Source organism: Platalea leucorodia, assembly GCF_965183815.1.
Source record: "Platalea leucorodia genome assembly, chromosome: 2".
Classification (NCBI taxonomy): domain Eukaryota; kingdom Metazoa; phylum Chordata; class Aves; order Pelecaniformes; family Threskiornithidae; genus Platalea; species Platalea leucorodia.
The window spans coordinates 2,176,648-2,189,373 of record NC_138824.1 but is presented as its reverse complement, the minus strand read 5'-3'; the positions used below and the strand labels follow the sequence as shown (position 1 = coordinate 2,189,373).

General features: G+C 58.7%; 1 protein-coding gene across 1 annotated transcript in view; it reads left to right on the top strand.

Moving 5' to 3' along the window:
• The window catches only part of ARHGEF17 (Rho guanine nucleotide exchange factor 17), a gene marked incomplete at its 5' end in the record, with an annotated part of 36,939 nt that overhangs the window by 3,655 nt on the left and 20,558 nt on the right, over nt 1-12,726 (top strand). The gene's annotated exons all lie outside the window — the stretch shown is intronic.

Genomic DNA, 12,726 nt, shown 5'->3' with positions numbered 1-12,726 from the left:
GCTTTGGGGTCTTTCTTGGGGTGGGTTTTTGGCATTGCCGGCTCCTTGGCTGTTGTTTGAAGATGGACTTGGGTTCCCATCACTCCGGGTGTTTGTGCCGGGAAGCGCTTGGAAGCACCACCTCCTCCTGCGGCACAGCAGCACCGGCACCCACGGGGCTTTTAATAGCTCCGGGCAAAGCCCAGAAATACCCGTTCCCGCGGGGGATGAGCCGGGAGCTCGCAGGAACGGGGCTGGCAGGGCTCTCTCACCCTGCTTCGATGCCGATTTAAGAGGACAGGCTGGACCGTTCCCTTCCAACAGCCTCCGGCAGCCAAGCGTGAAGTCCCCGGGGCTGAGCCCGGCGGTGTAACCCTTGCTGGCCGGGGCAGAGCCGCGCGGAGCAGGGGTGCTTTTCTTTGCACGTACCCGAAACCCAGATCCCTGCAACATCATTTGCCTGGGATATTCTCTTGGGGTCAGGCATCCCTGCAGCATCTTCCCCCAAGATACTCTCCTGGGGTCCAGCATCCCCACAGCATTATTCCCTGGAGACATTATCTCGGGATCCAGCATCCCCACAGCATCATCCCCCCAAGATATTCTCCTGGGGGTGAGCATCCCTGCAGCATCGTTCCCCCAAGATACTCTCTTGGGGTTGGGTATCCCTGCAGCATCATCCCCCCAAGATGTTCTCTTGAGGTCCAGCATCCCCACAGCATCATTCCCCCAAGATATTCTCATGGGATCCAGCATCCCCACAGCATCATTCCCCCAAGATGTTCTCTTGGGGTCGGGTATCCCTGCAGATTCATCCCCCCAAGATGTTCTCCTGGGGTCTGGCATCCCCACAGCATCATCCCCCCAAGATGTTCTCTTGAGGTCCAGCACCCTTGCAGCATCATTCCCCCAAGATATTCTCTTGGGGTCCAGCATCCCTGCAGCATTTTTCCCCCAAGATATTCTCCTGGGGGGGCTCTGCCCCCCATCCAGCTCCTTCTCCAGCTGTTGTCCCCATTGCCGGACAACAGCCGTTGGTGGCTGAGAACAGGAAACTCTTGGCTCCTGCGTAAAACATCCTTGGAAATAATTTTGGGTGAATTTTGCAGCGTTTTTGCCTGATGTACCACTTTAGAGCGAGGCGCTTGCCCTCTCCGATCTCGGGGTGAGAAGTGCTATTGAAGCGTCAGGCGTTATAATTAAGCGGGGTAATGAGGAACCTCCCGGGGCTGCGGCTGGTGGCACCTCGGGGGTGGCGGCAGGTCCCCGAGGCGAGGCAATGCACCTGGCAGCATTTCTTTATAAAGAAATATCTCTTATTAAATTATTAATATTTCAAGTTTCTATAATAGATGATTTATATTAATAATTTATAAAGAGATATTTCTTATTCGGGAAGCTCCCTGCGGTGCCCCAGGGATGGTGCCCACCCCATGATGGCCCCGGTATCAGGGATGCTCTGCTGACCCTGCACCCCCATACGCCCCCCAACCCTCATCACTTTGGGATCATTTCAGGGGGAATTTTACCAACTCTGGCACTGGGCTCTGGCAACTGGGAGCCCAGTTTGGCTGAGCATCACCTCGGGGACCTGGGCCACCCCGCGGGGCCGGACCCTGGGGATGCTGCTCCTCACCTTGCTTGAACCCGCCGGCCTCGGCGAAGAGGGTGCGAATTTTCCCTTTTAAGGGCAACGCCGCAGCTGTATCTTCAAATCTCTCTCCTGCCTTTGAATTTCTTTGTGCTGCAGCCATAACATAACTGAAACCAGGATTTTTATTTCTCTTTTTGATTTATTATATAGTGGAGCTGGGATGTTTTATTTCAGATGGCACCAGCCAGGGCTGGGGGGGCGGAGGGGGACCGAGCCCTGCAAGGGAGTTGCTTTAATTATAGGCGAGAGCATCGAGGACCGGATATAACTTGGCACCGGGACGGCTGGCTGGGAGCGGAGATTTACGTGCTCCCTGACCGACAGCGAAGAAATAAGCTTTATTTTTTATTTATTTTTTTTTCCCCTCCCTAACTCAATGGAGAGGGCCGGCGTCGCGAGGTTGGTTGTCTGCTTGGGGAAGCGGTCATTGCTGCTTGGGGATTTTGGGGCGTTGGAGCATCCGTCCCGCGTCACGGTGATGATCCGTCCGTCTTGGTGTCCGTCTCCAGCAGACGATGCTGGGAAGAAATTAATAACGGGGTCTGGCAAGTGTGCAGCGATGCTCCCCCAGAATATTCTCCTGGGGACCAGCATCCCTGCAGCATCATTCCCCCAGAATATTTTCCCAGCCCCCATGGTTTGGGGGTGGCTTTGGCGGAGGTGAGCGCTGCCGGGCCGGCTGTTTGCTGGGTTCGGCAGCCCGGCACGTCCCGGCTGGAAGAGGTAACGTGCTGTTCTCCCTCGGCAGCAGAACTGTTTGTCCTGGGCGCTTTCCAGTGATCCTCCATGGGGCTGGAGCCGGCCAAGCCGTCCTGGGTGCAGAAGAGCTCCTTCACCCTGTGTCTGATGCCGGGCACGAGGCTTTTAATTCCCCAGGAGCCGTTAGCAGCACGTCCCACTCCGGCGCACGGCGCGGGGGCCGCGGGAAGAAAGGATGCTTTCAAGATAGCAAGAAAAAAAACCCTAAAAAACTCAAGACAGAGAAGTTTTTCTGCCTCCAGCATCCCATGAGCCGCTGGGATGGGCAGCACACGCGTGCACACCCATGCACACGTGTGTGCAGGAGCCCAGCATTGAGCAAGGGTGCATTTGGGGTGCATTTGGGGTCCATTTGCTGCTCGGTGAAGGTATGAGTGGGATGCCAGGCTGGCAACCCCTTGCATCTTTCTTTTTCCTGTGGCCAAATCCAGCACGGGATGGAAAATTAGGTATGTTCGCTGCCATGCTCTGTTTGTTGACTTAGCAGCGGTCAGATTAAACAGGAAAATACTGATTTAAATATAGCACCTCGCGGGAGCAGAGGAGTCGTGGGAACGTGGCCCCCGGCGCCCCGGCCGCTGCCTTTTCCACCTGCTGCTCCCCGAGTGGGGTGGCTGCACCCCGAAAAAGTCATCAGGGATGGAGGGGGATCCCCGGAGGGAATCATCGGGGTCACATTCCCAGAGACGCTTGCGTAAAACCCCGCCATCCCTCCCGAGCATCCTCCCCCCGCACTCGCCCCGGCATGGCTCATCCTCCAGAAGCTCAGCCCCGCTTTGGGGACAGCTCGAGGGCCAGATCCACGCACCGGCCATATATTCCTTGGCCAAAGTTTGGCCGTTTTGGACCTATTTATCCCTCCATTCCCTTTCCATAAATCTCCATAGAAACCAGGTTTTGGGCCATGGCTGGGAGTTTTCTCATTTTTCGGTGTTAATGGAAATCTATAATTAAAGCCGTTACGTGGGGAGGATGGGGATGGGTAAATCTTGGCATTGCTCACCCAGTGCCTGCGCTGATGGTTTGCCCAGCTTTTGCGCCTCTGGCTCCGCCGTGCTCAGCGAAATGCTGGGGTGGGGGGAAACTGAGGCACGCAAGCAGCCCCCACTGCCCTTTGGAGGGAGGTTGGAAGTGGGATGGAGCGAGGAGAAATTGGCTGGCATCGGGAGGACCCACAGGTGATGGGCACGGACCGACACTGGGACCACCGGCACAGGGCCAAGCTACACGGCCCGGGGGGTGAACCAGCCCAAATCCCCTTAACTCTGCCCATTTTTGCCCCTTTCCTTCCCCGGTTCCAAAATCCCCTTAACTCTGCCCGTTTTTGCCCCTTCCCTTCCGCTCTGCCAGGGCTTTGAACGCCCTTGGGTGACGCAGAGGACATGTCTGGTGTCACCCAGAGCCACCCCCTCCGTGCTCCTTGTCCCTTGTCCCCAGTGCCTGCCCTCGCTTTAATTAAAAGCCTCTAATTAATTAAGCAGCAAACTCCACCAGAGGGGATGGACCAGCCGGGATACACATCCTTTGGGCCCAAACACCCCAGGGTAGCACCCCACGGGTGGGGGGGTGCCCTGTGATGGCCGTGGGGCAGGATCCGGCCCCGGAGTGAGAGGGTTACCGCTGGGCTGAGCTCGGTGCTGGGGGCTGGCCTTGGCCCGCGGCCGCCTGGCCCAAAGGTCAGGCTCTTGGCAGGATGCCGGGGCTGCAGCAAGGGTGGGAGGTTGGGATGGGCTCGGCGTGAGCTCCGCTTCCAACCTGCAGAGAGACCCATGGCCCTGCGCAGGTGCTGCATGTGCAGGGGTGCACGGGGAGGTCCCTGGTCCAGGGGTGCACATGCAAGGGTGCACGGAGAGGTCCTTGGTGCAGGGCTGCAGGGGCAGGAGGTTCCTAGTTGCAGAGGTGCACATGCAGGGGTGCATGGGGAGGTCCCTGGTGTAGGGGTGGACATGCAGGGGTGCACGGGGAGGCCCTTGGTGCAGGAGTGGATGTGCAGGGGTGCACAGGGAGATCCGTTGTGCTGCTGTCTATGTGCATCCCTGTACAGGGAAATCCCTGGTGCTGGTGTGCACGTGCATCCCTGCACGGGGAGGTCTGCAGTGCTGGGGTGCATGGGAAGGTCCTTGGCGCAGGGGTTCTCGTGCAGGGGTGCACACAGAGGGCCTTGGTGCAGGGGTGACTGTTCAGAAGGTCCCTGGTTGCAGGGGTGCACGTGCAGGGGTGCACGGGGAGATCTCTGGTACTGGTGTGCACATGCAGAGGTGCACAGAGAGGTCCTTGGTGCTGGTGTGCATGTGCAGAGGTGCACGGGGAGGTCCCCAGTGCCAGGGTGCAGGTGCAAGCGTGGACGTGCAGATCTGTGGTGCTGCTGTTCATGTGCATCCCTGTACAGAGAAATGCCTAGTACTGGTGTGCACAGGCATCCCTGGACAGGGACATCCCTGCTGCTGGGGTGCCCATGCAGGGGTGCACAGGGAGATCCCTGGTGCAGGGGTGTATGGAGAGATTCCTGGTCCAGGGGTGCACATACGAAGGGTGCACGGAGAGGTCCCTGGTTGCAGGGGTGCGTGGGCAGGGGTGCATGGGGAGGTCCCTGGTGCAGGGGTGGACATGCAGGGGTGCACGGGGAGGCCCTTGGTGCAGGAGTGGATGTGCAGGGGTGCACAGGGAGATCCATGGTGCTGCTGTCCATGTGCATCCCTGTACAGGGAAGTCCCTGGTGCTGGTGTGCATGTGCATCCCAGCATGGGGAGGTCTGCAGTGCTGAGGTGCATGTGCAGGGGTGCACGGGGAGATCCCTGGTGCAGGGGTGCACGTGCAGGGGTGTATGGAGAGGTTCCTGATGCAGGGGTGCATGGAGAGGTCCCTGGTGCAGGGATACCCATGCAGTGGTGTGTGGGGAGGTCCCTGGTGCTGGAGTGCACGTGCAGGGGTCCAGAGGGAGATCTCTGATGCCGGCGTGCCCATGCAGAGTTGCACGGGGAGATTCTGGCGCTGGTCTGCACGCACAAGGGTGCACAGGGAGATCCCTGATGCTGGGGTGTACGTGCAGGTGTGCACGAGGAGATCCTTGTTGCAGGGGTGCACAGGAAGGTCCCTGGTGCTGGTGCAAGGGTGCATAAGGGTGCAAGGGTGCATAAGGGTGCAAGGACGCATAAAGAGCCAGTTGTGCCAGTCTGCTTGTGCAAGGGTGCATAGGGAGATTCATGGTGCTGGTCTGCACACACACAAGGATGCACAGAGAGATTCCCGGTGCTGTTTGCACCTGCAGCCCTGCACAGGGAGATCCCAGGTGCTGGGGTGCATGTGCAAAGGTGCAGGGATAGATCTGGGGTGCTCCGTGTGCAGGGGTGCACAGAGACATGGGTGCTGCTGGTGCAGACACCCACCAATGCACAGGAATGGTGCAGGGCTGCACCATCGCCGTCTGTGCATTGCACGGGCCGCTCTGCATTTCTGGGCAGCCTGCCTGCACCCTGCCTGCATGTGTGCACAGGGCTTCCTGCCTGGGCTTTTCCATGGAAAATCGCACGCCTCCAAAGCTTCTGCTTGGAGGAGGTGGCCTCAATCTCCGATCTGCTCTTGCAGGGGAAGCAGCAGGTCGGCATCTCTGAGATGTGCACGTGCATCACTGGTACCCTCCTGCCAAACTCAGCTGGGATGGAGGCTCAAAGCTTCCCGGGTCTTGTTGCTGCAGCATTAGTCCGTCCTTGCAAGGGTTATGGGATTTAGATCCTTTCCCAGGGATATTTCCAAAGCAGATGCTGATCGCTGTGTGATGGGAGGGACCAGAGAGGTGACAGGCTGAGGTCTCCGCTTGCTGTGACTTCGTTTCTGAGCTCCGTCACCCATCTGGCGCAGGCGGATCCTAATGGGGCAGTTCCCACAGCTTTGGAGCTGCAGCAGGGACTTCTAAATTCCGGATGGAGAAGGTGGTGCCGTCATACGAAGGGAAGATGCAGCAGGGCAGTACTGGGGTTTGGTCTGTACAGAGTTTCTTCCCCTTCTCCCAGGGCTTTTCCCTGGAAAGCGGGGGAAGAGACTCCCTTCCTCCCTCCCTCCCTCCCTCCCTTCCTTCCATCCATCCATCCATCCATCCATCCATCCATCCATCCATCCATCCATCTCCATCCATCTAGCTCCATTAATTTATCCATTTCCATCCACCCATCTCCATCCATATATACCCCTCTATCTACCCATCTGCATCCACCCAGCCAGCCATCTCCACCCACCCACCTCCATCCATCTCCACCTATCCATCTCCATCCATCCATCCATCCATCCACCTACCCATCCACCCACCCATCTCCTCCCATCTCTATCCATCTCCATCCATATCCATCCACCCATCCAGCCATCCCCCTCCACCCATCCCGCTCCACCTATCTCCACCACCCATCCCCACCACCCATCCAAAACAACAGGCCTCACTAGCCATACAGCCATGATTTTCAGAGCTGGCATGGTCCATCTTCCAGGACATCTCCTCCTGAAGGCATCAAGCCCAGCTTGCACAGACAGAACCCACTAAACCAAATACATTGTGATTTCCACCATGGTGTTTCCAGGCCAGGATGTGTCCAGAGAAGAAAAATCAGCCACTTCCACCCCCTCTCCCTCAACGTGGCTCTTTTTAAAGCTCTGATGGTTGGTCCCGGTGGGGCTGTTTCTCTGGGCTCCCTCGGTTTCCATGGAGAGGATGGGTGAGGAATTTCAAAGGGAATGGCTCCAGTAAATGAACTCTTCTCTAAAAATAGCGTGTTTGCTTTTGGGTCTTTGGGAACTGCGGCCCGGCCAATGGGAGGGAGAACAAAAATCAGCATCTGGGTAAAAATATTCCAGTAACTCGCTCTTTGTGCAAACTCCTGTTGGAGCTGCTGGGCTTCGGGGGGACAGGGAACTGGTCCCAGTCTGCCCAGTCCCTGCCCGCACTGGTACCAGTTGCTTTGTGACCGCCGTTTGTGGTTGCAGATGGGGGTTGTCCCCAAGCTGCGTGTCCCCCTGTGCCTTATATAGATTATTTCAAGTTGAATCCCTTTAATTTGCGGGGTAGAAGGGTTGATGGCAGGAACGTGTGTGGCTTGTGTGACCCCCATGTCCTGCGATGTCCCAGAGCCCCTGGGCATGTCCCGTTTTGGGAACCAGGGAGTGGCTACCACCACCATCCACCCCACTGGTGACATCCAAGACACCAACGAGCCTGACTAGGACATCTCTGCATGGATGTGCTGGGGAAAGGACATCTGTCGTGGTGTCCACCGCCAGGTCCCCTCTAGAGGAGCCACCATCCCAACATGGGGATGGCCACCACCAGGTCCGCTCCGAAGAAGCCACCATCCCAATGGCAGGATGACCACCACAAGGTGCCCTCCAGAGGAGCCGCCATCCCAATGGGGGAACAGCCACCACCAGGTACCCCCTGGAGGAGTCACCATCCTGACGTGGGGATGGCCACCACCAGGACCCCCTTGGAGAAGTCACTATGCGACATGGGGATGGCCACCACAAGGTCCCCTCTGGAGAAGCCACCATCCCAATGTGGGGATGACCACCACCAGCTCCCCTCTAGAGGCATGACCATCGCGATGGGGGGAATGGCTACCATCAGGTCCCCTCTGGAGGAGCCACCATCCCCCTGGGGGAGCGACCACCACCAGGTCCCCTCTGGAGGAGCCACCATCCCGACGTGAGGACATCAGCATCCCCACGCAGTTCCTGGGGCTAGAGAAGGTTTCCTTGGCGGTGCCCTGGAGTTGCTATTTGTGACTGCCCATTCCCGAGCCTGTCGGTACTCTCCAAAAAAAACAAGAAGGGAGTTGTTTGCATGGGAAGATTGGCATCTCCAAGCCCGGGATATGGTTTCCTGCTTTTTTTAGCCGGAGTAGCAGCAGACTCGTCGGCCTGCCCTGATTTGGCATCTTTCTTCTTGCTTTTTTTTTTTGGAAGGGTTTCATCCTGACCCCTCGGCAGAAACGCCGTCGCTAGCAGTAGGGGCTCGGTTTTGGTCCTTTTGGTTTTTTTTTTTGGTTGCCCAAAACCCTGATGAGATGGGATATAGATGGCTCAGAGCCTCAGTAAGCGGAGAGGGGACTCGTCCCTTGGTCATCCGAACCCGGCGCAGGTCAGTAGATGCCAAAATGCCCTTTTTTCACACTCCCCCCCACCCCCAAGTGCTGCCGTGACAATGACACGACAGGGAAGGCGTCACCTCTCGCCTCGCTGTGATGTGACGTGAGATGTGGGCGTTCCTGGAGAAGTCCGTGGTCCCGTTCCCCCCCCCCCCCCCCCCAGCTCCCTGCCACCCCGCTTGCAGCCGTGCTGGGCAAGGGGACCTGCTGAGCATGGGGTGCTGCAGGGCTGGGTGTCCGTGGGGCACGGGCGATGTTGGGGATGGAGGCTGGCGTGGGCATAAAGGGGGTCTGCTCCTGGTGGTTGCACCCAGGCTGCTGCCAAGGGCATGGATCCGGGAGGGGGGGCATGAGAAGGGCCTGGGCAGGGGCACGGCAAGGGCTGTTTGGGGCTGCTGTATGTCCATCAGCTCCTGGGTGCCCATCAGCTCCTGGGTGTCCGTCAGCTCCTGGGTGCTTGCGGATTTGTGGGTGCCCGTGGACTCCTGGTTCTTGTGGACTCCTGGTTCTTGTGGACTCCTGGGTGTCCATCAGCTCCTGGGTGCTTGTGGATTTGTGGGTGCCCATGGACTCCTAGTACCTGTTGGATCCTAAGCATCCATCTGTCAACTCCTGGGTGTCGTCAGCTCCTGGATGCTTGTGGATTTCTGGGTGTCCATGGACTCCTGGTACCTGTTGGCTCCTGGGAATCCATCAGCTCCTGCATCCCCATGCACTCTGGGTGCCCATTGGCTTCTGGGTGCCCATGGACTCCTGGATACCTGTTGGCTCCTGGGTGCCTGTCAGCTCCTGGGTGCCTGTCAGCGCCTGGTTGCATGTGGATTCATGGGTGCCCATGGACTTCTGGGTACCTGTTTGATGCTGGCCATCCATCAGTTGTTGGGTGCCCCTGGACTCTGGATGCCCATAAGCTCCTGGGTGCCCATCAGCTCCTGGGTGCTTGTTGATTCATGGGTGCCCATGGACTCCTGGTACCTACTGGATACTGGGTGCCCGTGGGATGCCCATTGGCTTCTGGTGCCCGTGGACTTCTGGGTGTCTGTTGGCTCCTGGGTGCCCAACAGCTCCTGGGTGCCCATAAGATCGTTGGTGTTGCCAGGTCCTGATGCTCCTCACCTCCTGGGTGCCTGTGGACTCCAGGGTAGTTCCTGGGCATCCATCAGCTTCTGAGCACCCATCAACTCTTGGGTGCCCTTTGGCTTCTGGATACCTTTTGGCTTCTGGTGCTCATGGAATTCTGGGTCCACATGGAGGCCTGGACGCCCATCGGCTTCTGGTGCCCATATGCTCCTGGTGCCCATCAGCTCCTGGGTCCCCAGTGGCTCCTGGATGCCTGTTGGGTCTTGGGTGCCGACTGGCTCCTGATGTCCATAGGGTCCTGATGCCCAATGGCTGCTGGGTGCCCTTTGGTTCTTGGGTGCCCATCAGCTCCTGGTGCCCAATGTCTCCTGATGCCCAATGTCTCCTGGGTGCCCATCAGCTCCTGGGTGCCCTTTGGCTCTTGGGTACCCATTGTCTCCTAGTGCCCATCGGCTCTTGGTGCCCAGTGGCTCCTGCATGCCCTTTGGCTCTTGGATGCCCGTTAGCTCCTGGCCCCCATCAGCTCCTGGTTGCCAATCACCTCCTGGTGCCCACGGCACCCTCCTGGGTACCCCAAGTTTTCTTGCACCCCCCTTGCCTGGATCCACGCCTCATGCCACCAGGCACCCAGGGCACCTCATACCCACCTGTGCCAGGCTGGCACCCAGCGGTGATGCCAAGGGGTGCCAGCACCAGGCACCCTTCTCCTCCCTGGCTTCCCTCTCCCCCCCAAATTCCCAATAACTATCATTGTGGGGTGCTGCAGGATGCGGGGTGCGGCTTGTGCCAGCAGCGGAGGATGCCCGTGGGAGATGCAGGGATGCTGGCGAGTCGGGGGGTGGCGTTACCCCTCGCCCAGTGGGTGCGGGGCCAGGCGCGCCGGGAGGCGGCGGCGAAGGACGAGGAGGAGGGGAGAAGAGCGCGGCTGACCTCAGCATCTGGAAAGCTGCGCTCTTGGGCCGTGGCCTGCGTGCCGAAAACCGGAGGCAAAAAAAACCTTCCATATTTGGTGAAAGCTGCTCTAGGGCTCGGCAAAGGCTGGCGGCAAACGGGGGGCCGGCAAGCCCCCCGCCGTGCCCTGGACCGTGGCGGACACGAGTTTTGCAAGGACTCTGCAAATGTGCCAGGGGATGGATGGTAGCGGGGGGGGGCGTAAATTGGGGTGAGCATCGCGCATCGGGTGGGGGGGCATGGGGAGGGGGGGACCCATGGGGTGCTGCCGGCGGCAGAGGGAGGATGCCCTGAGATGCGCCAACGTGACCCTGAGCCTCGTATTTGGGGGGGGGGGGGGGGGGGGGAAGCGGAGGGAACCCCTTGGACCCCGGCGCCAGTGACGCAAACCCTGATTCCAAGTGAAAATCCCATGGGAAAATCCCTGCGAAACATTTCGAGGATGAATTTTTGTTGCTTTGGGAAATGATCCTCCCGCCGTCTCCCCGCTCCCCGTCCCACCGGCACTGCTCCTGGCGCTGCCACTCACCGGGGCGGCACCGGGATGCCCAGCATCCTTCCACCCTGCCCTGAAAAAATTGCTCCGACTCCTTTATTTTTTATTCCTGTTTTTTTTCTCACACTTAAAAAGCAGAATTACAGCCAGGCCGTGTCCTCCTGGGATGAATCACCGCAGCCGAGAAGTCAAAGAAGGGAAAACAACCAAATTCTCGGCACATCCATTTGGGGCTGAAGCCCTCCTCCTCCTCCTCTTCATCCCCGTCCTGGAGGCGGTTGTGCTGTTGGGTTTCTCCATGGGAGCATCCCTGAACAAATCAAGGCTCCTCTGCGAGCTGGGAGCCTGGGAAAAACCACGACCGAGGGAAAAGCAAACATCTCCAGCCCCAGGGCTGCGAATAAACACGGGAGTATTATTAGTAACCGAAGCGGAGCTGAATCAGAGCTGCTGATTTATGCTCTTATTTCCTTTCAAGAAGTTACGCTTCGGAAAGTGGCTCGGACTTTTCTTACCCGTGGGAGAAGAGCGAGCGGCTGGGCGGGGAGGGGATGCAGCCCTGGACGTGATGCTCTACGGCGTCGGCCTGGCTCGGGCATGGCCCCTCTTCTGTGGCACAGGTCCTCGTGTTCCCGTGGGATGTGGAGGGTGGTTTCCCCAGGACACGGGGCCTGGAGGGGGCTGGTACCCAGGGATGGGATGACTGGTGTTCAGGGATGAGGAGACTGGTAGCAGGGACGGAGGTGATTGGCCCCCAGGGATGGGGTGACATGCCCTGGGAAGGAGGTGACTGGTACTCAGGGATGGTGGACGTTGGTACCCAGGGATGGAGGTGACTGGTATCCAGAGATGGCAGTGACTGGTACCCAGAGACGGGGTGACTGGTGCCCAGGGATGAGTGACTGGTGCCCAGGGATGGGTGACTGGTGCCCAGGGATGGCAGTGACTGGTACCAGGGGTGGAGGTGACTGGTACCAGGGGTGGCAGTGGCTGGTACCCAGGGATGTGGTGACTGGTGCCCAGGGATGGAGGAGACTGGTGCCCAAGCATGGAGGAGACTGGTGCCCAGGGATGAAAGTGACTGGTACCAGTGACAGAGGTGACTGGTACCCAGGGATGGTGGTGACTGATACCATGGATGTCGTGACTGGTACCCAGGGATGGGGAGGACCAGTACCAGGGATGGGAGTTACTGATGCCCAGGGCTGGAGGTGATCGGTACCCAAGGATGCCAGGGGCTGGTGCCCAGGGATGGCAGGGGCTGGTACCCAGCGAGGCAGGGCCTTCCCCTGTCTGGTGGCTGCCGTCCCTCACCCGTGTGGCACGGAGCTGTGTGGGACATCTGGCTGAGCATCATTGGTCCCAAGGCGAAGGTTGGATGGGTTTGCCTCGAAAGCCCTCCAAAACCCAATCAAACCTCCTGCTTAAAAACATCCCGAGAGGAGATAATGTGATTTTTCCCAAGCGATTTTCCTGCCAGAAACCGAGCAATTGAGGAAATACAGGATTGGATGTAATAGCGTCATCCTATTTTGGTTGACGGTGCCAGCCAGGGGCTTTTCCGGCTGCGCGAGCAAGTTTTACGTGTCGGGATGATGCTGTTTGCTGTGGAGGTGTTTGCTCATAGCATTGGGATGGATGGAAGTGGGCCCGGTTTTGTTTCGGAGCCTTTTTTTTCC